This window comes from Eschrichtius robustus, chromosome 3 (assembly GCF_028021215.1).
Source record: "Eschrichtius robustus isolate mEscRob2 chromosome 3, mEscRob2.pri, whole genome shotgun sequence".
Classification (NCBI taxonomy): domain Eukaryota; kingdom Metazoa; phylum Chordata; class Mammalia; order Artiodactyla; family Eschrichtiidae; genus Eschrichtius; species Eschrichtius robustus.
The window spans coordinates 47,447,136-47,473,999 of NC_090826.1; positions in this window are offsets into that span (position 1 = coordinate 47,447,136).

Sequence of the window (26,864 nt, forward strand, 5' to 3'; positions counted from 1 at the left end):
TGCCTGACTATGCTACATGATTTACTATGATACTACTGAAATTTAGCATCATATATTCTAGACAAGCACTAAATACTTAGGGGAATTAAAAAAATTTTTTTTCTTTTTCTTACATTTTTTTTTTTTAAACATCTTTATTGAAGTATAATTGCCTTACAATGGTGTGTTAAATTCTGCTCTATAACAAAGTGAATCAGTTATACATATACAATATGTTCCCATTTCTCTTCCCTCTTGCATCTCCCTCCCTCCCACCCTCCCCATCCCACCCCTCTAGGTGGTCACAAAGCACCGAGCTGATCTCCCTGTGCTATGCGGCTGCTTCCCACTAGTTATCTATTTTACATTTGGTAGTGTATATATGTCCATGACACTCTCTTACCCTGTCACATCTCACCCCACCCCCTCCCCATATCCTCAAGTCCATTCTCTAGTAGGTCTGTGTCTTTATTCCCGTCTTGCCACTAGGTTCTTCATGGCCTTTTTTTTTTTTTTTCCCTTAGATTCCGTATATATGTGTTAGCATACTGTATTTGTTTTTCTCTTTCTGACTTACTTCACTCTGTATGACAGACTCTAACTCCATCCACCTCATTACAAATACCTCCATTTCATTTCTTTTTATGGCTGAGTAATATTCCATTGTATATATGTGCCACATCTTCTTTATCCATTCATCTGTCGATGGACATTTAGGTTGCTTCCATGTCCTGGCTATTGTAAATAGAGCTGCAATGAACATTTTGGTACATGACTCTTTTTGACCTATGGTTTTCTCAGGGTATATGCCCAGTAGTGGGATTGCTGGGTCGTATGGTAGTTCTATTTGTAGTTTTTTAAGGAACCTCCATACTGTTCTCCATAGTGGCTGTATCAATTTACATTCCCACCAGCAGTGCAAGAGTGTTCCCTTTCCTCCACACCCTCTCCAGCATTTATTGTTTCTAGATTTTTTGATGATGGCCATTCTGACCGGTGTGAGATGATATCTCATTGTAGTTTTGATTTGCATTTCTCTAATGATTAATGATGTTGAGCATTCTTTCATGTGTCTGTAGGCCATCTGTATATCTTCTTTGGAGAAATGTCTATTTAGGTCTTCTGCCCATTTTTGGATTGGGTTGTTGGTTTTTTTGTTATTGAGCTGCATGAGCTGCTTGTAAATCTTAGAGATTAATCCTTTGTCAGTTGCTTCATTTGCAAATATTTTCTCCCATTCTGATGGTTGTCTTTTGGTCTTGTTTATGGTTTCCTTTGCTGTGCAAAAGCTTTTAAGTTTCATTAGGTCCCATTTGTTTATTTGTGTTCTTATTTCCATTTCTCTGGGAGCTGGGTCAAAAAGAATCTTGCTGTGATGTATGTCATAGAGTGTTCTGCCTATGTTTTCCTCTAAGAGTTTGATAGTGTCTGCCCTTACACTTAGGTCTTTAATCCTTTTCTTACATTTTGACTTACATTTTGGCTGAACTTAATTTTCTATATCATCTTCCACCCACCTCCACCTTTTGCCCTCAAATCAGGTTCCAATTTCCACAGGTTTTAATGAGTTAGTACCTAACTTAGCGCCAACATTTCCACATAAACCAATCAGACTGTGAAATCTAGGTTATCCTGATTGCCTTAGTGTCTGGACCTTACTTTATATCAATAAAACTTTCCAACTTGCTGATATTTGGATAGCTTATCATGATAGATAATGAAGACCAAACTCCACGAAGACACCAGACTCTGATATTTACAAGTTGTGAACCTTGGGAAGGTTACTTGACATCTCGAGCCTTTGTTTCCCCATCTGCAAAATACCTAGCTCAAAATATGGTTGTGGAAAAAAAAAAGATGGTTGTGAGGATGAAACAAGCTTTTCTATGTGTGATACCTACCACAGTGCCCACCCAGTTGCTGATATCTTCTTACTAACTCACTCTCTAAAAGGACTGCTGCCATAGATCCCTGAAACCGGAGTTCCAACATGAAAGACTGAATTGCCAGACAAGGTCAAGTTCCTTCTGACTTGTAGTACTATCTGCTTCCTGCAGTTCCACAAGGAGTCCTGAGAATTTGCTCAAGTGAGAAAGTGTTATTTACCATAGAGGAGTAACACAATAAAGTTGATCACCAAACTTTTCCTTTCTTCTAGACTGTGGTCTCCAGAATATAAACTATAGATACAGGTAGAGGATGTTCTTTTCTATATGCCTAGCAAGTGGCTACTTCACATTAGTAAATATTTGCTGAATAAGTAAATGCCATTTTCACCTTATCAGTGAAGTTCCATGACTAATGATGCCTATTGGGACTAAGCATGAATTCTCTATGCCCCTTTATATATTGAACGTGACATCAATGCCCTCTCAAAGAGCCTTAAAGCTAGAACAGTTTTCGAAAATTCACCCAACCCTTCTGTAGCCAGTTCTACCTTCTTTTCTCTTCTCACTGACCCTGCATTCCTAAGACACTTGCGTATCTTTAAACTGTGTTTACTTTAATGGCCGCTCCCTTAAGATCTTTCCCATCCTCTACCATGTAATAGAGGTATTTCTCTATGTTTCACATCCAAATACTAAGCAGAAAGTTCTTTGAGATTATGATTGGGCCCTCATTTAAGCTGCTTTTCAATAAATAATTATTGGATTTTGACATCCTTGGCTTGGGGCCTTCCCAGAGATATTATTCCCCCAGAAGTCATTGCTATATTAGCTCTGAAGTTAGGACTGATTTAGGGGGATTTAGGCCATATGTGGATAGATGGGAAGAAAGGAGGATTTTAAGGAAAATTTCACAAGCAAAAGAGGGATATTTGCACAGATGTTTAAAAAAAGAACAATGAAAACAGGTTTCTGAGTTCAAATAAAACATTGGATTAAACAAAATTAAATTCTTTATTGCAGAACATCTCAAATGCTATGTTATCATGGATTGTGAAATATACAAAGTTTCCTAACTTGATTTGGCCATGAAAGCTTTTTTTTTTTTTTTTTTCCATGAAGAATCTAAAGGGATTAGTGGGAAATGCTGCTCTGTGTATCTCTCCTGCTCATGATGGTTTCTTGTTGTCTATGGGAGGATAGTCTTGACAAGATGAAATCAATTCCTTCTGAAGGAAATCTTGTAATAGCTCCCTTGACCCTTTGTTCTCTCAGTTCACCTACCCATCTTCATAGCTAACTAAACCTCAACCTAAGTCACTTCTCTCCTATGTTTTCTTTCTCATTATCTGGGTTAAATAACTGCCCCAGATTCAAGGTTTAATAGATGGGAACAAACAATATTATTAAAGACAACACAGCCACCATGATTCCCCTACTTTACTTCATAAACATGCTTAATCTGGTCTTCCAACTTTAACCACAACAGGATAATAACCTTCTAGCATTTTACGTGAAGGATGCTGAGATGTTTTCTTTTTCCCTATTCATTTATTCAACAAATATTTTTGAGGACCTACTATATGCCAGGCAGTATTTTAGGTTTTTAAGATACACCAATAAACAAAGAAAGACTGCCTTTGTAGAGACTACACTCTAGTTGGAAGAGGGAGACAGACAATAAAAATAAGCCTAGTACATGAAAATACTCTGTATGATACCGTAATGGTGGATACATGTCATTATACATTTGTCCAGACCCATAGAAGGTAAAACACCAAGAATGAACCCTAATGTAAACCATGGACTTTGGGTGATGATGATGTGTCAGTATAGGAATGTTGGTGGGGAATGTTGATAATGGGGGAGTCAATGCATGACTGGAGGCAGTGGAGTACATGGGAAAACCCTGTACCTTCCACTCAAGTTTTGTGTAAACCTAGAACTGCTCTAAATAACAGTCTATCAAAATAAAAAAAAAAAGAAGCCTAGTAAATAAGCAAATAAATAATTAAATATATCATAAAGCATACCTGCTATGTGAAATAAAAAACAGAAAGTTAGAGGTGGAGTATAGGTTGAAATTTTAAATAAGGTGGTCTCATGGAGAAGGTAGCATTTTAGCAAAATCTCTAAAGAATTGAGAGGTACACACAAGGGCTCTCTCTCTACTGGAAAGACAGAAACACAGCAAAGCTCAGGTGTCATGGGAACACACGTCAAAGGAAAACTCTCCAATCCGGGGATTAGGAAAGGCTTTTTGGAGATAATTCCTGATATGAGTTTTAAAAGGTGAATAAACATTAATATAAAGCTGATTTTTTTTTCCATTCCTGATACAATGGTACTTAGAAGATGAACTGACAGCTAAGTGAGTAGCCACTTTGGGAGCACAATTTTATGCAGAGCTCTTTTACATACCACCTGCCACTCAGTAGCGTGAGAGAATCCTAGTCACTTACTGCCTCAGAGTTCACTTTTTCCCATCTGATAACCAGAATCAAGAAAAACAAAGTATCTGAAAGTGCTTAAAAGATATAATAAATAGAAAAGTTATGGGAGCTTAGCTCTTGTGTGTTTTTCACAAGGTGACCTGCAAGTGATATTTTAATTTGTGGACCTGGGGCTTTGCATACTGTCTTTTCCCAGGGGAACTACAACTGGGGGGAGAGGGGGGAAGAAAAAAGAAAAAGCTGCCTAGTTGAAGGAAAGAGAGAGGGATCCAGAAGTGAAATTTCCAGCAGGCGTCCCTACAGATGGAGGGTGAGGGAGGAAGCGAGCCTGTAGTTTTCCACTTAGGTGGCCAACTTGTTGGCCTCAGCCTGTTACCAGTCATGAGGCGGAAGCTAAATGCTTCGTCAGTGTCTGCTCCTTCAAAAGAACTGCCATGGTAACCACAGTGCCCACAGGCTTTGCTGAAAGCCTTTTGAGTTTCAGGGGAAAGAAAGGGCCATGTCAAACAAATGCTGCTTCCCCCTCTTCCAAGTGTAGAGTCTGTCCAAACCTGGGAGCTCTATTTTGCAGTCTGGAGGCTTCTCTTGTCCTAAAAGCCTAACCTTCAATTTGAAAATGTTCTGAAAGCTTTCCTCAAAACGAAAATATTTGTTCAAATCCTCAGAATGCAATAAGAAAATATCCTTCTAGCAAAAGCAATGACTTAGCATTTTGGGGTTGGCACAAAAGTAGGAAAACATAGCAGAGGGAATCACAGCCTGTCTGGCTATTGGCTGGGTCTTGCTTCTGAGGATTAAATCGTCTTATGAACTTGGCTTACCTTCTCTCTTGATGGTTCTTGGATAGTATTCCCAAGACCTCATATTTTTATGTGCCCTAATTTACTTGGAGAATCTTATAGAGACTCACTACAACACACCACAGAGACTAGCTTCCACAACCCCTTTATTTTCGAGATGGGGAAACTGAGGTCCTTAGAGGTTTTATGATTTCTCTCCAAGGCCACACTGTTACTTAGTGTCAGAGCTGGGAATAAAACCCAGTCTCCTGACTCTTTCAACTACCTCACATTACCTCCTCCTCTCAGAAACGTTTTTCCCCTATGACACTTTTTATTCCTAGGTCGTATGATGAAGACTGTGTTAAGGTTAGTAAACGTTCTTGGAGCAAACTCCAGGGGAAGTAGTCTCAAGTGTGTACTCTTTAGGGAAACATAACACATGAATGAGAAACTAGGTGGTCTGAAAGAGGAATTGTAAATGATGACACTTATTTCAAGTTCTCAGCCATACAGAGTGATAGGGGCCAACTTACTTAACCTCTCTGTTTCTATATTTGCAAAGCCAGGATGATCTGTTTCCATTTACTAGTTACTCTGTGAAGTATTTGAAATCAATGATGGCGGTGAGTGGCATTTGGGGGATGGGGAAAAAGGAATCCCTACACCCCTGGTTTTGTTTTAATAGGTGTAATTGTGCTGTACTCTACCAGATTCCCCCCCCACGTTAAAACTGCGCTTCCTTCCCTTCCTTGTAGTTAGACCCACTCCTGCTTCTGCCTAGCCAGATCCTGAGTTGTACAATATTTTGTATACCTAATTCAACCATTCAAAAAATGTTTGCACATTGCATTGTGTTAAGTGCTAAAGTCACAAATCGTTTCTTATTCAACATTCAAAGACTGCCTTTATTCAGTGTCTACTACATAGCAATTCCTGGGCTGGGTGCTGAGAATGGAAAGTTAATTAAGATTGAAACTTGATCTTGAGAAACATATCTCTAGTGGGAGGCATAAGGATGAACAAATAATATTTAAACTGATTTCAGGTTTATCATTACATTACCTTTTTTTTTCCTAATAAAAATTATGTAAATGTTATTCAATGTCTCCCATGAGTTTATGAGCATGATAAGATGCTGTATTTTCAAAATAAAGATAAGGAAGCTATGATATTAGACTGGATGGTATTGTATTCATTCTCTTTCTGTAATTTCTACAATGTTGTTAGAACATTCATGGACCACATTTCAACTCTTTGCAGATGCAGATGAAGAAACACTGCTAGAACTCAAGCCCAGCCCCTAACCTTGGAGTCCTCCTAGAATCTAAGATTCTGTGTTGTCATCTACTATTTTATCCACTTTATGGGTATAACTGCTAGTTTACCCACTTTAGTGACCTCTGAAACATCCCCCTAGTTTGGATGAATATACTATTGCTCACCATGGCCGACAGATACCTTGTTCTACCTGCCAGGCAGGGTCTCTTTGAACTTCCTTCAGTGTTCTTTGCCATTAATGAGGCTACGCAGAACTGGATTCTAGGATATTATGTATTCCCCAAAGAGATGTAGACATGCAAGATGGTATCACGAGTGTACTTCAGGAACATCAACTGAGAGTTCCCTTTAAGATTCAGAAGTTGTTCTTCCCCATGGAAACATTAAGCTGAGCAATAATAGGAAAGGAGGAATAAGAAAGAAGATATGGGTGACTACATCTGGTGTTATGCATTTTGTAATTGTGCATTAAGAAACTTCTAATCTTACAGACTTGCTTTTAATAAAAACCAGATACTTTTGAGGTTTTATCTCCCAGGACATCTTCCAGCATCATAAGAAAATTTCCTACATAACAAGAAAAAATGAGGCATGAGAGTCTGAGCAATGGGCTAGTGTTAGCAATGATGAAATGACTTTAAGGCTTAGAAGTGTGGATTTTTCCAAACCAGGTGGGGATATTTATGAAGGCATTAGAGGGATAACAGCTGGAGAGAGAGCAAGAGCATTCAGAATGGAAGTGTGGAAATGTCTCCCAAGCTAGATGGGGCAATAACAGAGAACCAGAGATCATGTGGTTGAAAGAACCTAGCCCACACTGTTTTGTTAAGGGCCTGAAATTCCCTGGGCAGGGACACTACAGGGCAGCTATGCTGTTTGTTATTGATTGTTGCTGTTTTTCATGCCATGTGAATGTGACCCTAGAACCAAAACAACTGTTCTGCTTTGAGTCAAGTTTAGACACATCCTCATAGAACAAGAGTCAAACCCAAAACCATGACTCTTACTCTCTTTGTTTTGGTTCTCCCAGAAGATTCTGAGACAAGGATTTGTGTACAAATGGTTTATTTGAGTCATGCAGACAACAGTGGTAGGTAAATGGGGAAGAGAAACAGAGGAGGGAAGATGGTCAATAAAAGGTGTATTATTAAGTCAGCTACCACCCAGGGAACTGAAGCTTAACCCCTGGTACTTCCAGTCTGGCATGCTGAACAGGGTGATCTCCTGTGCTTGTAGAAATGAAGAGATGCAGAACTGGCATCTGGGGGTCTGCAGAGGTACACTTAATGATACAAGAGATGTAAAGGCAGGGAATGGGGGAGGGGTGGGAGGCAGCGGCACTGAGAGCATCTACTGTGCTGTACTTTCAGAGGTCTAGAGGGCTGGTTTAGCGCCTCCAGTGGAAGAGGGGGTCTTCTCTTGTATCATAATCATCTGCCCCAGTGGTGAAACCCACAGCATCCAGGAGAGCCCCTGATCCCCTTCTGAGACATATTCAGGTCCTTAAGTGAATAAACTCTTCTCAGACTCAAACAACAATAATTATAAGGATGTACTAGGGAAGCTAATACATGAAGACTATTAGATTTCTCTTGAAGGCTTAGGGAATTCCACCCTGAGGGGCTGGGTTGATTTGGTAACCCACAGCATAGTGACGTGTGGAATAGAGAATGGGCTTTCAATTCAGATAAGCCGGAGTTGGAATTCCAGCTCTGATGCTAATTACATAAGTGATTCTTGCTCTCTGGGGCTCAGTTTCCTCACCCGTCAAGTAGGGATCTGGTCAGTTACATTGCAGGGCTCTTGGGAGAATTCTGAAAATCTGCATCTGTGAAGTGCCTACTATGGCTTCTGGCATCTTGGAGGAATGTCACACATGTAAATCAAAAAACATAAGCACATCCAGAGCCCCTTGGACCTCTCCCAGGTGCTGAGCCCCACCCTGTTTGGGTCTCCTCATACAAATCTTGCTTATGAAAACCACCTTACACAAACCTTACTGATCTCTGTTGGTCTGACCTGCTGAGGCACAGTATAGAACACTATGTGTCATGTAGGGAGCTTCTCTGATGGCTTCTGACAGTGCTCACAGAAAATTGCCTCAAATGCAACATCTTATAGGGAAAAAGGAAGGCAGCTTTGGGCTCAGACAGACCTGGCTTTGCTACTTCCTATTCTACTATTTAAGAACGTTTACTCAGTACCTATTTTATCCAGATCACTATATTGAGTGCTGCATGACCTCAGGAAAATGCAGGAATTCCTCCAGAGACAAGGCAATCGGGGATGGGAGGAACAAACACAGGGCTTTTCCCTTTTTTGAACACAGGGAAGGATCTTCTCCTCCAATTCCTAAGCCTAGCTCAGCTATCCAGGGGACTGGCAAAAGGGGGTCAGGAAAGGCATGATCACCCTAAAGGTGTTTGCAGAATTGGAAAAAAGATGCCTGAGGTCACCAACAAATCATAACCCTCTGAGATTTAGAACAGTAGAAATGCTAATCCTAAAACCCCACTAGGTAAGGGGTGAAGGCAGTTGACATGTCAACATGCCTCCCTTTCATTGATTTCTGGAGAATGTCTCCAGGTTTTCCAAAGGTGATAGATCTGACACCTGAAGTTAAATGGATGGCAAGTACAAGAGTTGGGATGAGGGCAGAATGATGTCAGGGGATAATAGTCTTCTACTTGCCTCAATCAAATGAGCATAGAAGACTAAAGGAAAAAGTTGGGGGACGTGCTAGTCTCCATAGACCCATACTCCTTCCTTTTCTACTCTGCCCTGGAAGGTTGACCTGAATAGGTGACATCAGCAAGTTCCCTGTTGGGTTGCCCTGGGATGGTTACATCCTTCACCAAAGGTCACACCTACTGTCAGGGGACCCTTCCTATGCAGCTAGATTCCAAGTTCTCTCCCCGACCCTTTGTGTCTCATGGTAGTCACAGCTCCCAGCTGTTGATAACCCGCGTACCACTGCTCCATTCCTTCTTGGCTTCCATATATTCTGGATACGTTGTTAGGAATAATCCCTCTATTAAACTTTCCTCAATTGCCCAGTTTGGGTGCAAGCCATCTGCTTCCTGCTGGGATCTTGATAGTGATCTATGCACTGAGCAACAAGGATCATGTAATGACCCTTTCCATTTATTAAGCTTTTGTCAGATGACTTTAGTGAGATGTCTCCAGGTACTGAAGAATAAACGTGAAACAGTTTATTCTTATTCTAACATTTATGAACTATATTCTATTAAATCCCCTTTTGGGGGCAGGACGCAAGTTCTCTATATCACACCTTAATAAGAATGAATAGCTTTCAACCACTCTTGGTTACAAAGAAAATCTCATTCCATTTTTAAAGATAGTGCCATTCATTTTAACACTTCAGTCTCATACTTTGTAATCCTTCCAACTCACTCCATGCAGGTTTGGCTAGTGGCTCTGGTCCCTGAGGCCAGGGCCCATGGTCAGTTCTCATATACATCCCCTTCACCATCCTTTTCCCTGTGCTTCCCACTTGATATAGGGAGTGAGGTGGAGGAAGCAGGAAATACACACTGTCCCTTCTTAAGTGACAAGGGAGGTAGCTGGATTCTCTAAGATGGACTGAGGTGTTTCTCTAACATTGACTGGCCATTGGCTTTCTTTTGTTGAAGAAAGCACTCCAATAATCATCCTGAATGGAAATTATTGGTTTTCATTTGACCTCTTCTCCTCCCATTCACTACTCCATCAAAGGCATCCCAGCCACACTTTCTTGCTTTGGGAGTATCTCACTTACTAAATATCCTGCCCCAGGGGTGCCAGCAAAATTGCTCAAGTCCAGCCACTCAGTGATGAAGGAAAATTCCCATGTCCTTGCTGACTGCCCTTTGGCATTCAGCCCCACCATCTCTCTCCTGTCTTTCTCACACCCTGCCAGTATTGGGCATTTTGCTGATTCATTGCTAAGCAGCTCCAAGAGGATCAGTCCCCAGCTTAATGGAGAGGGCACTTCTTGAGCATCCCCAATCTTTATGAGTGAGCACTTTTTATGGGCCCCTTTTCCCTGTGCTTCGGGAAGGGGAAACTCTTGCAGAGGTGAAGGGAAAGACTAGCCTTTCCCTAAGCTGTGATGCCCTTTCTCTGTGCCAGTCCTCCTCTGCTGTGAAATTAGAAAGATGAGAATGTTCTCAGCAAGCCCTCTTGGGCAGGCGCTGCCTCCCAAATTTGGCACTTTTCTACTTTGTTTTCATCTTTAGGTCTTAGTCGTAACTCTATGAAAATCAAAAAAAATCTCACTCAGCACCTAACACTTGCTCGTTCCACCAAATTTTGATATGAATCCCACATCTATTACTTCATTTGATTTTCAAAAGAAGTCTAAATTTTTAGGGCTAGTGTGAACCCCATTTTATAGAGGGGTAAACTAAGGTCTAAGGAAGATAAGTGAATTGCATAAAAAAATTAATGATAGAATATGGATTTGATCATAGAAACCGGGTCTCTCTACTCTCTGCCTAGTGATTTTTCTGACAGCAGATTAGGCTGTGAGCTCCTTGAGGGCCAAGAGCATATCTTGTTTATTTCTGCTCCTTATGCACTTGACAAAGATAATATGTTATGCAAATATCAACTAAATAGAAGAGCAAATAATTTTCTAGACTTTCCACCTAGCCCAGAAACTCAGATTGGAGTGGGTCATTAAAAGCCATCTAATCCAACTCTTCAGCTGGTGGTTGAACACCATCTACAAACCCCATTTTCCTCCTCAGTATTGCTCTTTAGTCTCTTAAAACCTATGATCAAAAGCTCCGAGCATTCTCTTCTCTCAGCCAAACATCTTCAGTTAATATAATGATTCCACTAAGCTCATGGTCTTGAATCTTTCATGGCCCAAAACTCAGCTGTCAGCAGCCGCAGCAGCAGCATGATTTTCCAGGCACTGTGCTAATTATTTACACTCTCTTTTTTAAGTCTCACAAGAAACCTATGGGGAAGATGTCATGATTATTATCCCAATTTTAAGATGAGAAAACTGAGGCTTAGACTAGTTATATTACTTTTCCAGCATCACACAGCTAAAAAAGAGTAGCAATATTTTGAACCCAGGACTCTCTGATTCTAGGGTCTGAGGTTTTCGCACATGACAGCTCTCAAACAGGATCCCTAGTTGTGGTCTGACCAGGACAGTGTACACTGGAGATATCGATCCCCTCATTCTAAAATACTACACTAAGCTTGCCTGCACCATCTAGGAAAACATTCTCCTTTATAATGAAAAACAGATTCTTGCTTCTCCGCACTGTCTTGAAAATATAGCTTTGTGGCATTCTCCTTTTTCATGTGTGTTTCTATTCCAGGCACTCCCATTCCACGGAGCTATTGGTTTTAAGAAACCAATACACATCTCCCTCATCATTAAGATCTGACAGGAGGAGTGAAGTGTGAGCACATCAAGGCAATTGGCATGTCACTCCTGTCAGTAAAGGAAGGCTGCTTGAAGAGAAGATGATTCATGTTGTTTTGAGTGAAGCTGAAATAAAAAACTTCTCTATATCTTTCCCATACCCCACAATCCTGTGCCCACAAGATATTTCTCCAGAGGGTGACTATGACATTGGGAGATACCCTGAGATCTGTAGACATTCTGACTGCAGTATCATCAATTCAGTAAACTAGGAGAAGCTTTAGAATTCATCCACACAATCCCTCACCAAACACTGAGAAACAGAGAGGGACAGTCACTCACCCAATGTCACACAGCAACTTACTGATAAGCATAGCACTACTCTCTTGATTCCCAGGCTTGGCTTCTTGTCACTGAATACTGCTCCATCAACCAAGGATTTGACAGATAAGATCTTCTAGCCAGGGGATAGATGAAGAATCTCACTTCTTGATCTACTCTATGACAGTCATTGTGCATTTTGTCTTCATGAGCATTATAACTTCATTGAAAGCTGATATTATCTTTATGTTATAGATGAGGGAATTAAGGCTCAAATTTTTAAGTATTTTTTCTACTTGCACATAGCAGAAAAGTGGCAGAACTTACTTGTAGAACCAGGTCTCTCCAATTCCAAAGCTTGTGTCCCCTCCAGTAATGACATGCCCATAGCTGAACCCTGATCTTTCTCCTCTCCTCTTCTCTGTCTCTCCCTCTTCTTTCCCGCTCTCTCTTTCTCTCTCCTTCTCCCTCTCTCATTCTCTTTGTAGGGTCCCTTTTCCCAGTAAATGGAACCACCATCTACACAGTGGCTCAGACCAGAAACTGGAAGTCTTCCCTCCCTTTCAAAACCCACATTGAATCAAGCTCCAAGTTTTGTACATGCTACTTGCTAAAAATCTACCTACTTCTTCCCTCCCCACTGCCACTACTCTTCATCATGACATTACCAGCTACCACCTGGACCACTGTAGAAGACTTCCAATTTACCCCCCATCTCCACACTACACGTTGGAGCTAGAGGGATCTTTTTATCTGACTGTATAACTTCTCTACCTAAAACTCATTGATGGCTTGCTATTGCCTTTGGGACAAACCCTCAAATCCCTAGCAGAGTTGACAAGATCCTCTGATGATGCCTCTATTCCCCATTCAGACCTGCTTCCCTTCCTGGTCTCTGGTTTGCTGTCCAGCCCTTCCATGTGCTTGGCGACATCTTTGCTTGGCTAACACTCAGACTTCAGGTCTCAGCCTGAACTTCACTTATGCAAGTTCACCTTCCAGAACTTTCCAGATCAGCTCCCTCTTTTAGACACTCCCATGGCAATTTCGTTTAATCTTTAGTCTCATTCAACAACCCTGAAACAGATGTTCCGTGTCTATCTTCCCCTGTGGGCCATGTGCTCTGTGAAGATTGGAGCTCTGACTCTCCTGAGTGCTCTGCTTTCCCCAGTACCAAGCCCAATGCATGGCACATGGTGAGTGTTCAATTAATACATGGTGAATGAATGAATGAAATTAAGGATTAACTTTCCAAGTGAAAGGATAAATAATGTGTGGGACCTGAGCATTTCTGCTATAGACAGCCTCTAATCCACATCCTTACAGACTGCTGCACATGGGAAACATAGAATCCAGGTATCAAGTGTGGTTTGTCTTGTGCTATTTAATACTTCTTTGTTTTCTCAAGAACACTTCTTGTTTTCTCAAAATGAATGGTACCATTGTAAACAATAGCTGATGCAGAATCATTTTGGATTCACTAGCATTGGTTAACATGGTGAATTTAATCATTGCATGCAACATACTGGTCATATTTTTTTTTTCTTTCCATTGCCAAATATTAAATGTGTGCTGGCTTAACTTCCTACTAATGGTCTTCCTTCAGTGATAACCACTGGGCCAGCACATGTGTCTGAGTGTTGGCAGCAATATTTATATATAGACACAATGTGCCTAGATGTAGCAACTTAGAACAGCAGAGTGCTTGAAGCATCTCTGGGAATCATTAAACACAACCCTTTTGCTTCACAGATGTGAACACTGGACTTCCAGGTCAAGAGGGTAGATTAAGTACATGCTAAAATTACCCTTTCCACAGTTCAAACTCATAGAAATTCTGGATGGAACATTTTAAAAAATACATAAACTGACTACAAAGCAAGGAAGGGAAATCTCCCTCTGCCAGAAATTCAGAGGGAACCCCAGTGGTGAGTGGAAGCTGAAGCTGAATTGTTCCTGAGGGGATTAGGTCCAACGCAAGCTTCAGGGACTGAAGTTTCAATGTTCGCATTGGAAAGGGATTGGGTCAAGACTCAGCTCACTATAGGGATCTGAAGCTAGGACCCCTGCATGGACCTAGGAGTTAGAATAGGCGTTTTGTCCATGAAAGAGGATCTGAAAATCTCCAACAAGTAACACTAGACCATAGCCAGAAGCAAGCCTATGTACACTGGCTGAGGGTGGAATACAGCATCAAATGGAAATTCTAAAATTGTGCCTTACCAGGAGCAAACCTGACTTGTCTTATCTGTGTGGAAAGCCAAAATTCTAGAACCTAATCTAAAAAACAATTTAGAGGGAATAAACTCTACAGTGCCTGGTCAAGGGCAAACATTAACGTACCTTATTGACTTTTAGAAAATCAGAAGCTACTTTAGGGAATTTGTAACCTTACACAGCATTTGGAAGGACTTGGAGAACAAAATCAGGAAGGCCATTGTTGGCCTTCAGGATCTGGAAGTGCAGGAATAGCAGGCAGACTGCCACCAGTGAGCTCAGTTGCTCGAAGTGGGAGATTTTTCAGAGCAAGAGTCAGAAAACTACGGCCTGTGGGCCAAACCTGGATCACCGCCTGTTATTGTACTGCTGGCTACCTAAGAATGTTTCTTTATATTTACAAAAGGAAGTAAAAAAGAAGAATGAATATGTAATGGAGACCTTATACAGCCTGCAAGATGGAAATATTTATACCTAGTCTTTCACAGAAGAAGTTTGCTCGACACTTGCTCATGAGGCTATCTGGAAGGCACTTGGCAAAACCCCATCTTTCCTGTCTGTCAATGCTCTTGCATACTCCTGCAGCATCTGTGGCTGGAGAACAGCTTTTCCACTTTCCAAATCTTACATGTTTCTCATCGCCAAAATCTATTCAAAGGACTCTGGGAAATGTAATTCTCACGCTTCACTCTTAGATATAATGGAGAATGTCAAAAAGGGCAGGGATGATATTGAAGTGACAATCCAGATGGGAAGTTCACAACCCAGTGCAAATGTGGGAGAAAAACCCTGCATAAGATAACTCACACAGAAGATGAACTTGCAGAACAAAATTGCAAAACATACATATGTATATATTCATATAAATATATAATTAAATATATATTATATAGTATATAATAAATATATATTATAAACATGTCTATATATATTCAAATGCATAATAAATCAATGCATAAATCAATGCATGTAAGAAGGATCACAAACCCTCCAAAATAGGGACACAAATATGAGAACCAGAGGTAACATTTTGATCTGGAGAGAAATGTAATGAACATGCTTAAAATGTTCAAAGAATTAAAGGAAAAATGAGAACAATATGAAAAAGGAGATTTCTTTAAAGTAAACATTAAAAAAAGCCAAAGTAACCACCAAGATACCACTTCATACCCAATTTACTGTCTAGGGAGATTTGCTAGAAAAAAAAAAAAATCTATTAGATAGGAGTAGATATAAGAAATAAGCATGAGGAAGAAATTGGCAAACTAATTGGTAAATCTAAATAAGTAAACAAGTATTGACTATAATATGAATAAACAATAAGAATGACAATATTCATATAAGTGTTTAAGCTGGAACTATAAAATTAGATAACAATATCATGGAGGTTGGTGTAGGTTGCTGGCAGGGAGCTGTGAAAACATGCTCAGATCCACATCTCTTTTGAGAACAGGATATAGACACTGATTGACTTTAGACTTTATTAGAAAATTTGAAATTTAGGCACATATGTTAAAATTCTATGGATAAATATTAAATGAATAATTTTTTACTTTTTCGAAATACAGTAGTAGAAATATGAGCATTGAAGCAAATTTATTATTCTAACAGAAGGTAAGAAAGGATGAATAGCAGAGGACCAGGGGCTCCAGGAGGAGTCCTGGAGAAGCCAATGTCATGCAGCCAGTTTAGACTGGGCAAGGACCATGTCCATGGGGCACGACTCCCAGGTCACTGCTACCTCATTTACAAGACATCTCTCTCCATAGAGCACTACTGATTTTTGCAGAGGAACCTTGTGAGTCCCATTGACAAATTTTTGTTCTCCCATAAAAGTTAATGCGTAATTTGATAGTATAATGAGTGAAAAAAACTGTGCTTTGTACTTAAATATATGTGGTTTAAATATCAACTATTGCACCCACTAGCTGTATCCTTGGATAAAGCATTTAATTTCTCAGCTGCAAGTTCATCATTTGCTGAATTAAAGTAATAATAGCTATCTCACAGAGTTACTGTGAATATCAACTTATTCAACATAGATTAAACAAACATAAAGCACCTGGTTTAATTCTGGATGCTTAATACAAGTTCAATAAACATAGCTAGAGTTAATGGTAGAGGAAGCCTGCCAGAGGCTCACCTAAATAGTGCCAGTTATGAGACATGGAGATGGGTCTGGTGGCTTAGCAGAAGTTGGCCCACAGGCTAACACCTGTTTTTGTAGACATAATTTTAATGGAACCCACTCATACCCATTGTTTATGTACTGTCTATGGTGACTTTTGCAACAGCTGGGTTGAGTAGTTGTATCAGAGACCATGTTTCCAGCAAAGTCTGCAATATTTACTATCTGGCCCTTTTAGAAAAAGTTGGCCAACTCCTGGCTTAAGGAATACACATGCTCAGACAATCTCCACTGCTCTATAAATGGTGAGGCCAATCCTTTGTCTTTAAAATAGACCAACTCATTATATAGTGGGTCAATTAAGATGAGCTCAAACTACTTTCAGCCTACTTATTACAAGTGCTTTCAACTCCCTTGCTTTGGTCGCATCTAGTGATGACCTATCTTCTTACCTCTAACTTTATCTCTATTTTCTGATCTGTGCTTACCTCTTGAAACTGACTTTCCTAGATTAATCTTTGAAACAACCACAAGACCCGAGTTGTACTCTCCTCTGTCTTTTCTTGCTCTGACTGTTTTGTGTAAATGTCCTGTCTTATCTAGATCTAGTCCTCCATGAGGGAAGAAGACACCAGAATCACTCTGAGAACAAGGATCATATCTTACCTCTGTTTTTTTCACAGATGCTGACACATGAGAGTACCTAAGGAAATGTCTATAGAATAAATAACATTATGTAAAGAGAGGAAAATCCAGACATTTATAGAGAACAAGCTGGCCAAAGGAAAAGAGAGAGGAGGAAAGGAAATGTGCATACCTTAGTTTCATAGGAGTGAGGGAATATTAGGGAATTAGTGAAAGATGAGATAGAAACAGCAGGAAGAACCCAGATCAAAGAGCGCTATGTGTACAAGGTAAAACATTCAGATTTGATTTTGAAGGTAGTTGAAAGATTTACAATCAGAACTGGGACAAACTTTTACCTGTTTCAATGTCCTATGATTTGAAGGTAGAGGGATAGAGGTGGCAGGGATGGAGAAAAGAGAAAGGAAGAGTTTAGGGATTGTGATATCCAATCCCCACCCTGCTGGGCCTTGAAGTGCAGGCAGATGAACCCTGTGAAACTCCAGTTCCCAGGCACCCAAGCCAACTGGCTTCAGTTCAGTTTGGCAATGGGAGGCATTGGTGGCAGTTTGGAGGGTGGGAGAAGAGAAGCTACCAGGGTATCTCTGTCCCATTTTTCTGTTCCACAGGTGTCTCCAACAGCGTCCGCCTCTCCTTTACTGTCACAGCACCCTATGCCAGCCCCTCTCTGGATATTCCCAGGCCCTATTGATGCACCTCTCTCCTGGGTTCTTGTAACACTGTCATTCAATGTTATTTTCTTTGGTCCCTACAGCCCTAGGGGTGGAAGCAGCTTTCTCTTAAATTTCTAATCTCTAGGTTGACATACTGTCTCCACTTAATCTTTCAGCTCTACTAACAAGTTTGTCACCAGTTCACCATGCTAAATCCTTCCTATTAAGCTTCCTGCGTGGGTTCTGTTTTTCTGACTGGACTACAGTCAAGGGGTGAAAGAAGATCAAAGAACTTGCATTTATTTATCTCTGCATCCTTGGTCTTTTGGCCTGACACAGTAGATACTCATTGATTTAAACTATTGAATGAAATGAACACTCTTTCTGTCTCTTTTCCAACTCCTAGTAATAATGAATCCAAAAAGCAAAGATGAAAGTGATAGCAAAGATAAGAATGTGTTCTCTTGATTCCCATACATGAAAGAATCATAGTGAGACAAGCTCACGTGTTAGGGGCTGCCATGCACGCTGGGGCCACGGGAAGCAACCTTCCCATAAGACCTGGTCTAGACAAGGCGGCTGGGATACAGAAGCCACTCCAATTTGCTTGGAAGGATCAAATTTAGATAAAATGCTGGAACTCTAAAAGCCTTGTGGTTCAGGTCGGAAGACTGGATGGCAGTTGACAGCTGTATAGGGCTCAGCAGGACAGGAACACCTAAGAACAGCAGATATGGGCTCATGCTTGCCAGTGTGGTATCCAGTTTCTAACTCCCAACCGATCTCCGGAATATTTTTTGTAATCAGCCTTTCCAGGACTCTACAAGTTTTGATCACACTTTCCTTAGGAGGCAGCAGGACACACTGGAATGAACACAGAACTTGGAATCTGAAAACAGGATATTAATTTTGAATTTGCTGCTTAATAACCTTGCGAGCTTGGTTAGGATATTAAACTCTTTAAACTACAGTTTTTTTCATCTATCAGATAGAGATAATAATACCTACATCATAAGGAAATTGTGACATCCAAATGAAATTATGTAATATATTAATAAACAAGTAGAGTAGTGTGGTTAAAGAGAGGTGCTATGAAGTCAGGTTTGCGTTGGAGCCTCTTTTCTGCCCCTTTATTCGTCACTCTAGACCATTGTCTCTTTACCTGCAAAATGAGGAAAATCATGTCTATTTGATAGTGTTTTTATAAAGATTAAGATAAATAATTGCTGTAAATTGCTCAGCAAGGCCCTTGTATCTTATAAGCACTCAATATTATCAAAATCAATATGTCCTGTTTTGCACATTTGAGACACACGCTTATGTGCATTCTTTAATCTTCACAACACTCCATGAGGTGACTATTGCTATTAATACCATCTTAAAGATGTTTATACTGAGGCTTCACTTGCCCAAGACATCAGTCATCTTTGCCTAGGATTACACAGTTACTTACATAGTCAGATCCTATTCTAACTGCAAAACACTTACTCAGAAATAATATGCATATTACCTCTGAATTATCAGTTATTACTATTGAAACCTGTGTTAGGTGGCTGGCACAGATTGAATATTTTTATTAATTTCCCACCTTTTATGTGTAAAGAAACATTTACTATCACCTATGATGTACACCATTGTGGGTGAGGTTTAAGAGTCATTTTCTCAAGTGAATTAGGGTCATTTTTCACACTGATATACAAACAGAGATTTGGTTTTTTTTTGCCATGGAGGCAGGAAATCCTATTTATTTAAAAAATTTTTAGTGCAGTATCTGAATCAAAGATGGTGTATATTATGGAGAGATTTTTAATAAAAGTAATACAATGTCATCTGTATTTTTTTTACAGTAAGCTAAGGAAAAGAGCAATAAACTTGGAGTCCAGGACGTAGCGGGTTAGGTACAGCTCTGTGACCTTGAGCACACCCCCAGATCTTGCTGGGCTTTAGTTTCCTGGTCCATAAACTGAGACTATTAAATGATGTGACTTTTGGCATCTCTTCCAATCCTAAAATATGAATGTTATTTTGCCCACAATGTCAATATCTTTTATAATGATGATGGCAAAAGAAGAAATGTACTTAACGGGGCACCTACAAGTCCTCATCTGATAGCACTACTGTGGGCTCATCTCCTCTCATACTTGGCTTGCAGGAAAGTGTTATTCTAAAATTACAGCTCCCTCAAATCACTTTATTTCTATGTATTAAGCTGAACCCTAACACTTGAAGTTTGAAGTTTTTATGATTTTGGCCAGAGTAGACATCCTGTTTTCCAGCAAGACAGGACTTTAAAATTCACTTCTCTGCAAATCCACTCTCTCTCTCAAAATCATATTTCGATGAGTTAAGTGCAAATGAATCAAAAACATATGGATTTCATGTTCCTTGAAATTCACATGGGTGAAAAGTGGACTGCAAAGTGTGTGCTCTTTCCACTGATGGAGGAAGGTGGAATCCTTTCTAGCTACCTATGGATAGGTAGTGGATTAGAAAGACAATGAGGAAGGCAGGGATTAGAACTTGTTGCAGGAGACACCCAGGACCTGAGCACCAGGAGTCAGGGAGGAAGGATCAGCATTGAGGAGGGTGCCAGCGACTGGGAGACTAAGGGGGGCTTGAATGCAGGGCAGCACCAAGATTTATGCCAAATAGCAGCTTTGTCTGGAGCTGCCATATTGAGCCACTCCCATATAACGATGACTTTGGGGACTTCCTTGGTGGTCCAGTGGTAAAGAATCCGCCTTCCAATGCAGGGGACTTGGGTTCGATCCCTGGTCGGTGAACTAAGACCCCGCGTGCCGTGGGGCAACTAAGCCCGCGTGCCACAACTACTGAGCTCTCGCGCCTCAACTAGAGAGCCTGAGTGCCACAAACTACAGAGCCCTCGTACTCTGGAGCCCGCATGCCACAACTAGAGAGAGAAAACCCTCACGCCACAACTAGAGAGAGAAAACCCACATGCCACAACTAGAGAGAAGCCCACAGGCTACATTGCACAGCAATGAAGAGCCCACATGCCTCAACGAAGATCCCGCATACCACAACTAAGACCAGATGCAGCCATAAAAATAAAATAAATAAATATTTTTTTTAAAAAAAAGATGACTTTGTGAGCTCAGTTCCAAAACTAAAAGAAAACTCAATGGCCAGGATGGATCAAGAGCTCAATGACTCCTGGCCCAGGCCAATCCCACCACCATAAATGAGTCTCCCCTGCTCACCTGTGCAGTGTGACAGACAACCGAATATTATAATTTTTAAAATGTCATTACTAGTATCATTAATAATGTTACATTATTGTGAATAACATGTATTCAGTTCCTACTATGTGACAAACACTGGATTAGGCACTTGTAAATTATTTAATTTAACTCTTATAACAGATTAAGTCCATATCATGACCCCTTCAGGGGTTTAGAAAGTCGAATTATGTTGTCCAGTTACTTTGTAAGTAGGAGAATACGGATTTGAACAGAAAGTTCTGAGGAGTACATTGTATGAAACTATAGGTATGAAGAACTAGATATCTTGAATAGCTGAAAACAACAACAACAAAAGCTATGGAAACCTTTGCTTTGCTTCCTCCTGAAAGAGGAAAAAATCACTCAGTGATGATAAAGAAATAAAAAGGTTTAAACCTAGCGAAGAGTCTTCAGCATAGCAGTTATAATTCTATGATTCTCTGGTTTTCTGAGTCTAAAGCAATTACTTCCTGTTTGCATTATATAACAATCCAAACTCTTTTCATTCCTTCGTACCCATAAAGTATGAGAGATGGGAGAAGGGAAAGAATGTAATCTTATTGGTCTCACCATTACTAAAGTGAATTTCAAAGCACACTGCCATTACTGAAACAATACTACCACAGCCCACCTTTGTCTCCCTGAAGGGACTGGTAATTTTCTGTTCACCCTAAAAACTCACCTTAGATGTCAATTTCTCAGGGAAGTCACTTCCTCAGGGACATCACTCATTTCATGCCACCCCTTCATTCTCCACACATTATCAATGTGACTGCAGCACCTGGGGCTCACCTGTCACAGTTTCCACTATATTGTTTTCATTGCATGTTCTCTTCTATAGACTCTGCTCTCCTAGAGGCAGGGGATGCCTTTTTGTCTTTGCACCTTAATATATAGTACATGGCTCACTAATCAATGAGTAAAGGAATGAATTAGTAAATTCTTTATTAGGACTCAAACTTGGTTTCCCTGTTAACCCAGAACTCTGTTTAAACAAACCCACATCCATGCTTCTAAACTGTCTGTAATTTACTCACCATAAATAATGTGAAATTATGTGTGCATTCCCTAGGTAAAAACTACAAGCCAGAGGCCTCCACGAGGATTCTAAATAGGAATATATACTGCAAAGTTTATCAGCTGGCATTACATCAGAAAAGCTGTAGTCCAGAAGCAACTATGACAGCAATAGCTAGAATCAATTCCAAGGCTTTGTTATTTAGCAAAGTGAATGTCATAAATGTTTTTAATTGGTGATATTGGTAGCTGGATAATTACCAAGGCAAATGTTAGAATGGGCTCCCTTCAGTGAAATGTGTAAGAATTTGCAAAGTATATTAGAGATTCTCCCACACTCTTACATTCTCTCACCCCACTATTATATATTCAGGGTGTAAGAATCCAGCAAGGCTTATAAGCTGTAACTCTTAAGAATGGTGCCTCCACCTTTTGCCCTGGATGGCTGGTGGTAACTTCAAGGGTCACAGAACCCTGCCTCTGGAAAGTTGCTATGTTTGCCTTGGGAGCCACGTTTTATTCAAAATTCTGTTTATAGAAACTGAAAAGACAAAGAGCTGGAAATTCAACTTTAGACAACACATGTATGAACTCTTTGGTGTCAGCTTGTTAATGATATATTTGTTTTTTATGAAATGTTTATATGTATGGAAGAATTTGGTCTGGGATTAGCTTTGAGAATAACCTGGTAGCAAGGTTATGAGTGTGCAGCTAAAGCTCTCCCACCCCAAACTCTTTGAACCTACTAATTTCTACCAAAAAGAAACCAAGATGTGTGTTTAACCCAACTGGCTTAGGTCAGTTTCTAACACATGACCTCAACATCTTGCTTTATAACTAATCAAGGAAATTTGTACATATGAATTAAGGTTTCTGTAAGGAGAAATAAATGTTTATCTAAAGTGCATGGAAACATATTAGTGCCTCTACTGAAAATTTCCAGATTGTTTTAAACACAATCCAGTTCTGTCAGTTGAGGATTTTTGTACTTGCTAATGCAAAGCTCCTTTTGCCTTTATGAGCAACAGATTCAAGAGAATAAAAGAGGACTTCCCTCTAAAATCTGGTCCCCTATTCATAAGTGACTTTTACTTCCTATTGTTTTACAAGAGTGCTTTCCAAAGTGTCACATGCTAACCCTCCCCCACCAAAAAAAAAAAAAATGACTTTTGTGGTTATATGGTCAAACTTTCAGTTGTAGTTAAAAGAACTCACACTAGCTAATTTGAGCAGAAAGAATTTTACAGAAACAGTATTCTATAACTGAATGTTAAGTGTTAAATGCAGCCAGCAAAGGTGTCTAGCTACAGCATAAGAATGGCCCACAGGACTCCAGTGAGTGTTTCTCAGACTTTAATATGCATGCAAATCTTCTGGGCTTTGGTTAATACAGATTCCCATTCTACAGGTCTAGGGTGTGGCCTGAGCTTTTGTTTTTCTAACAAGCTCACTGGTGATGCCAGTGCTGGTCTGTGAACCACACTTTGAGTAGTGAGACTGTATATAGCAGAGTTCCCACTGCCATTGCTGCCATCTGCCAAAGGGCACTCACGATGCTAAAAGTGGACCTTAGAGCTTCTGCCTCAACTCCCTCCCAGCCCAAAACCAAACATCTCTCCATTTTCCCTTTCCAGAAGATTCAATCATTCTGGGCTGTCTCCTCTCATTGCCTCTTCTTCCTTCTAAAACTTGTTTAAGTATGTTTGCTTGGCATAACCTAAGTCAAATACTGCACTTTAGTTCAAGGATGTCTTGCAAATGTATTTGGGGATTTCCAGCCAATGTAGGAAAAGATCCTAGAAAGGGGCTGACATGGGTGTTGAGTGAGTCAATCTGTAGTATTTTCTAAAAATATTGACATTAAAATAATTATAATCACTAACATCTATTTTAAGCTAACTATGTACCAGATATTATAATAAATGTTTTACTTGTAGTATCTTATTTAATCTCCACAAAAACTCCATGAAGTAGAAATTATTATTATCCACTTACAGATTAGGAAACTGAGAGACAGAGTTGTTAGCAGATTTGCCCAAGGCCACAAAGATAATCAGTGATAAAGAATTTGAATACAAGTGGTCAAACACCAAAGTCGACATTCACTACTAATACACACTGCCTTATATAAGATTGGAAAATCATATTACCATGTTAGAGATGCATGAAGATAGTGTACTGTAAAGTCTCAGATAAACTCTACTGTAAAGAAACCTGTTGAGAGACCTCAGAGCCAAGGTCACAGTACAGAGTGTACGCTTTTTCTTTCTAGTGTAAATCTGTGCTGCGCGGTAGCCGTCTACCCATCCTCAGGGTGTGAGAGTCTCTAGGGACCTTAAATCCCAGCACCTGGCCCTCCACCTCAGATTTATTCCAGGCCTGAGTGCTTTCTTCTCCTCTTCTTATATATTGGAAAGTTTCTTGGATTGACTTCTAAAGACTCATGTTGCCTAAGGAAGACACCAGGAGAGGAAAGAACTGGAGTCTTGAATGGCTCTTTCTTGGGAACAGTTCAGCTTTGAGGGTGTAGCCACTGAATTCACTCAGGAGGAGTGGGAATGCGTGAACCCTGCTCAGGGGGCCTCATAAAGGGACATGATGGTGGAGACCTACAGGAACCTGTTCTCCTTGGGGAAGGTCTAGAAGACTAAACCGTCCTCCCACTGCACCTACCCCTGCAGACACACCCATGGAAGCCTGCGCCCCAGGTGGCCAGCATGGGCACATGTGCTCTGGGCCAGTTTCAGGAGCAGACACTGGTGAAAGGAACACACACAGAGGTGGGGGTGACACAGCAGATCCAGAGGCCTACCTAGAGGTCTTGGAAGTCCCCAGGGAGGTGGGGGTTTGATGTAACTCACCATGGGGGTAAGGACACTGATAGCGGAAACACCAGGGAATTTTTATTTTTTAATTTTTTTATTGATTATTTATTTATTTATTTTTAACATGTTCTTAAATTTTTGTTTTTTTTGCTGTTATGTTTTATTTTGTGGTTGTTGTTTCATTTTTATTTTTTCTAATATGTTTTCTAATTTAATTTTTTTTCTTTGTTATTGTTCTGCTCTTTTTGTTTGTTATCTGTTTTTTGTGGTTTTTTGTTTGTTTGTTTTTGCTGCACCATGTGGCTTGCGGAGTCTTGGTTCCCAGGTCGGAGGTCAGGCCTGAACCCCTATGGTGGGAGTGCTGAGTCCAAGCCACTGGACTAACAGAGAACTTCAGGCCCCAGGAAATATTAATTGGTGTGAGCCCACCCAGAGGTCCTCATCTTGGCACCAAGATCCGGCTCCACCCAACTGCCTGTAAACTCCAGTGTTGGATGCCTCAAGCCAAACAACCAGCAAGACAGGAACACAGCCCCACCTATCAACAAAAATGAGATGACAGGGAAATATGTTAGAGACAAAGGATCAAGGTAAAAACCTACAAGACCGAATAAATGAAGAGGAAACAGGCAATCTACCTGAAAAAGAATTCAGAGTAACGATAGTAAAGATGATACAAAATGCCAGAAATATAATGGAGGCATGGAACGAGAAAATACAAGAAATGTTTAACAAAGACCTAGAAGAACTAAAGAGCAAACAAACAGTGATGAACAACACAATAGCTGAAATGAAAAATACACTAGAAGGAATCAATAGCAGAATAACTGAGGCAGAAAAATGAATAAGTGAGTTGGAATATAGAATGGTGGAAATAACTGCAGAGGAGCAGAATAAAGAAAAAAGAATGAAAAGAACTGAGGCCAGTCTCAGAGACCTCTGGGACAACATTAAATGCACCAGCATTAAAAATATAAGGGTCCCAGAAGAAGAGAAAGAGAAAGCATCTGAGAAAATATTTGAAGAGATTATAGTTGAAAACTTCCCTAACTTGGGAAAGGAAATAGCAACCCAAGTCCAGGAAGCACAGAGTCCCATACAGGATAAACAGTATTTCCTCTAAGATCAGGAACAAGACGAGGGTGCCCACTCTTGCCACTATTATTCAACACAGTTCTGGAAGTCCTAGCCACGGTAATCAGAGAAGAAAAAGAAATAAAAGGAATCCAAATTGGAAAAGAAGAAGTAAAACTGTCACTGTTGGCAGATAACATGATACTATACATAGAAAATCCTAAAGATGCCACCAGAAAACTACTGGTGCTAATCAATGAGTTTGGTAAGGTTGCAGGATACAAAATTAATGCACAGAAATCCCTTGCATTCCTATACACTAACAATGAAAAATCAGAGAGAGAAATTAAGGAAACAACCCCATTTACCATCGCAACAAAGAAGAATAAAATACCTAGGAATAAACCTACCTAAGAAGACAAAAGACCTGTACTCAGAAAACTATAAAACACTGATGAAAGAAATCAAAGATGACACAAACAGATGGAGAGATATGCCATGCTCCTGGATTGGAAGAATAATTATTGTAAAAATTACTATACTGCCCAAATTATCTACAGGTTCAATACAATCGTTATCAAATTACCAATGGCATTTTTCACAGAATTAGAACAAAAAATTTTACAATGTTTATGGAAACACAAAAGACCCTGAAAAAAGACTCTGAATAGCCAGAGCAATCTTCAGAAAGAAAAATGGAGCTGGAGGAATCAGATTCCCTGACTTCAGACTATACTACAAAGCTACAGTAATCAAGACTGTATGGTACTGGCACAAAAACAGAAATATAGATCAATGGAACAAGATAGAAAGCCCAGAGATAAACTCACACACCTCTGGTCATCTAATCTATGACAAAGGAGGGAAGAATACAACGGAGAATAGACAGCCTCTTCAATAAGTGGTGCTGGGGAAACTGGACAGCTACATGTAAAAGAATGAAATTAGAACACTCCCTAACACCATACACAAAAATAA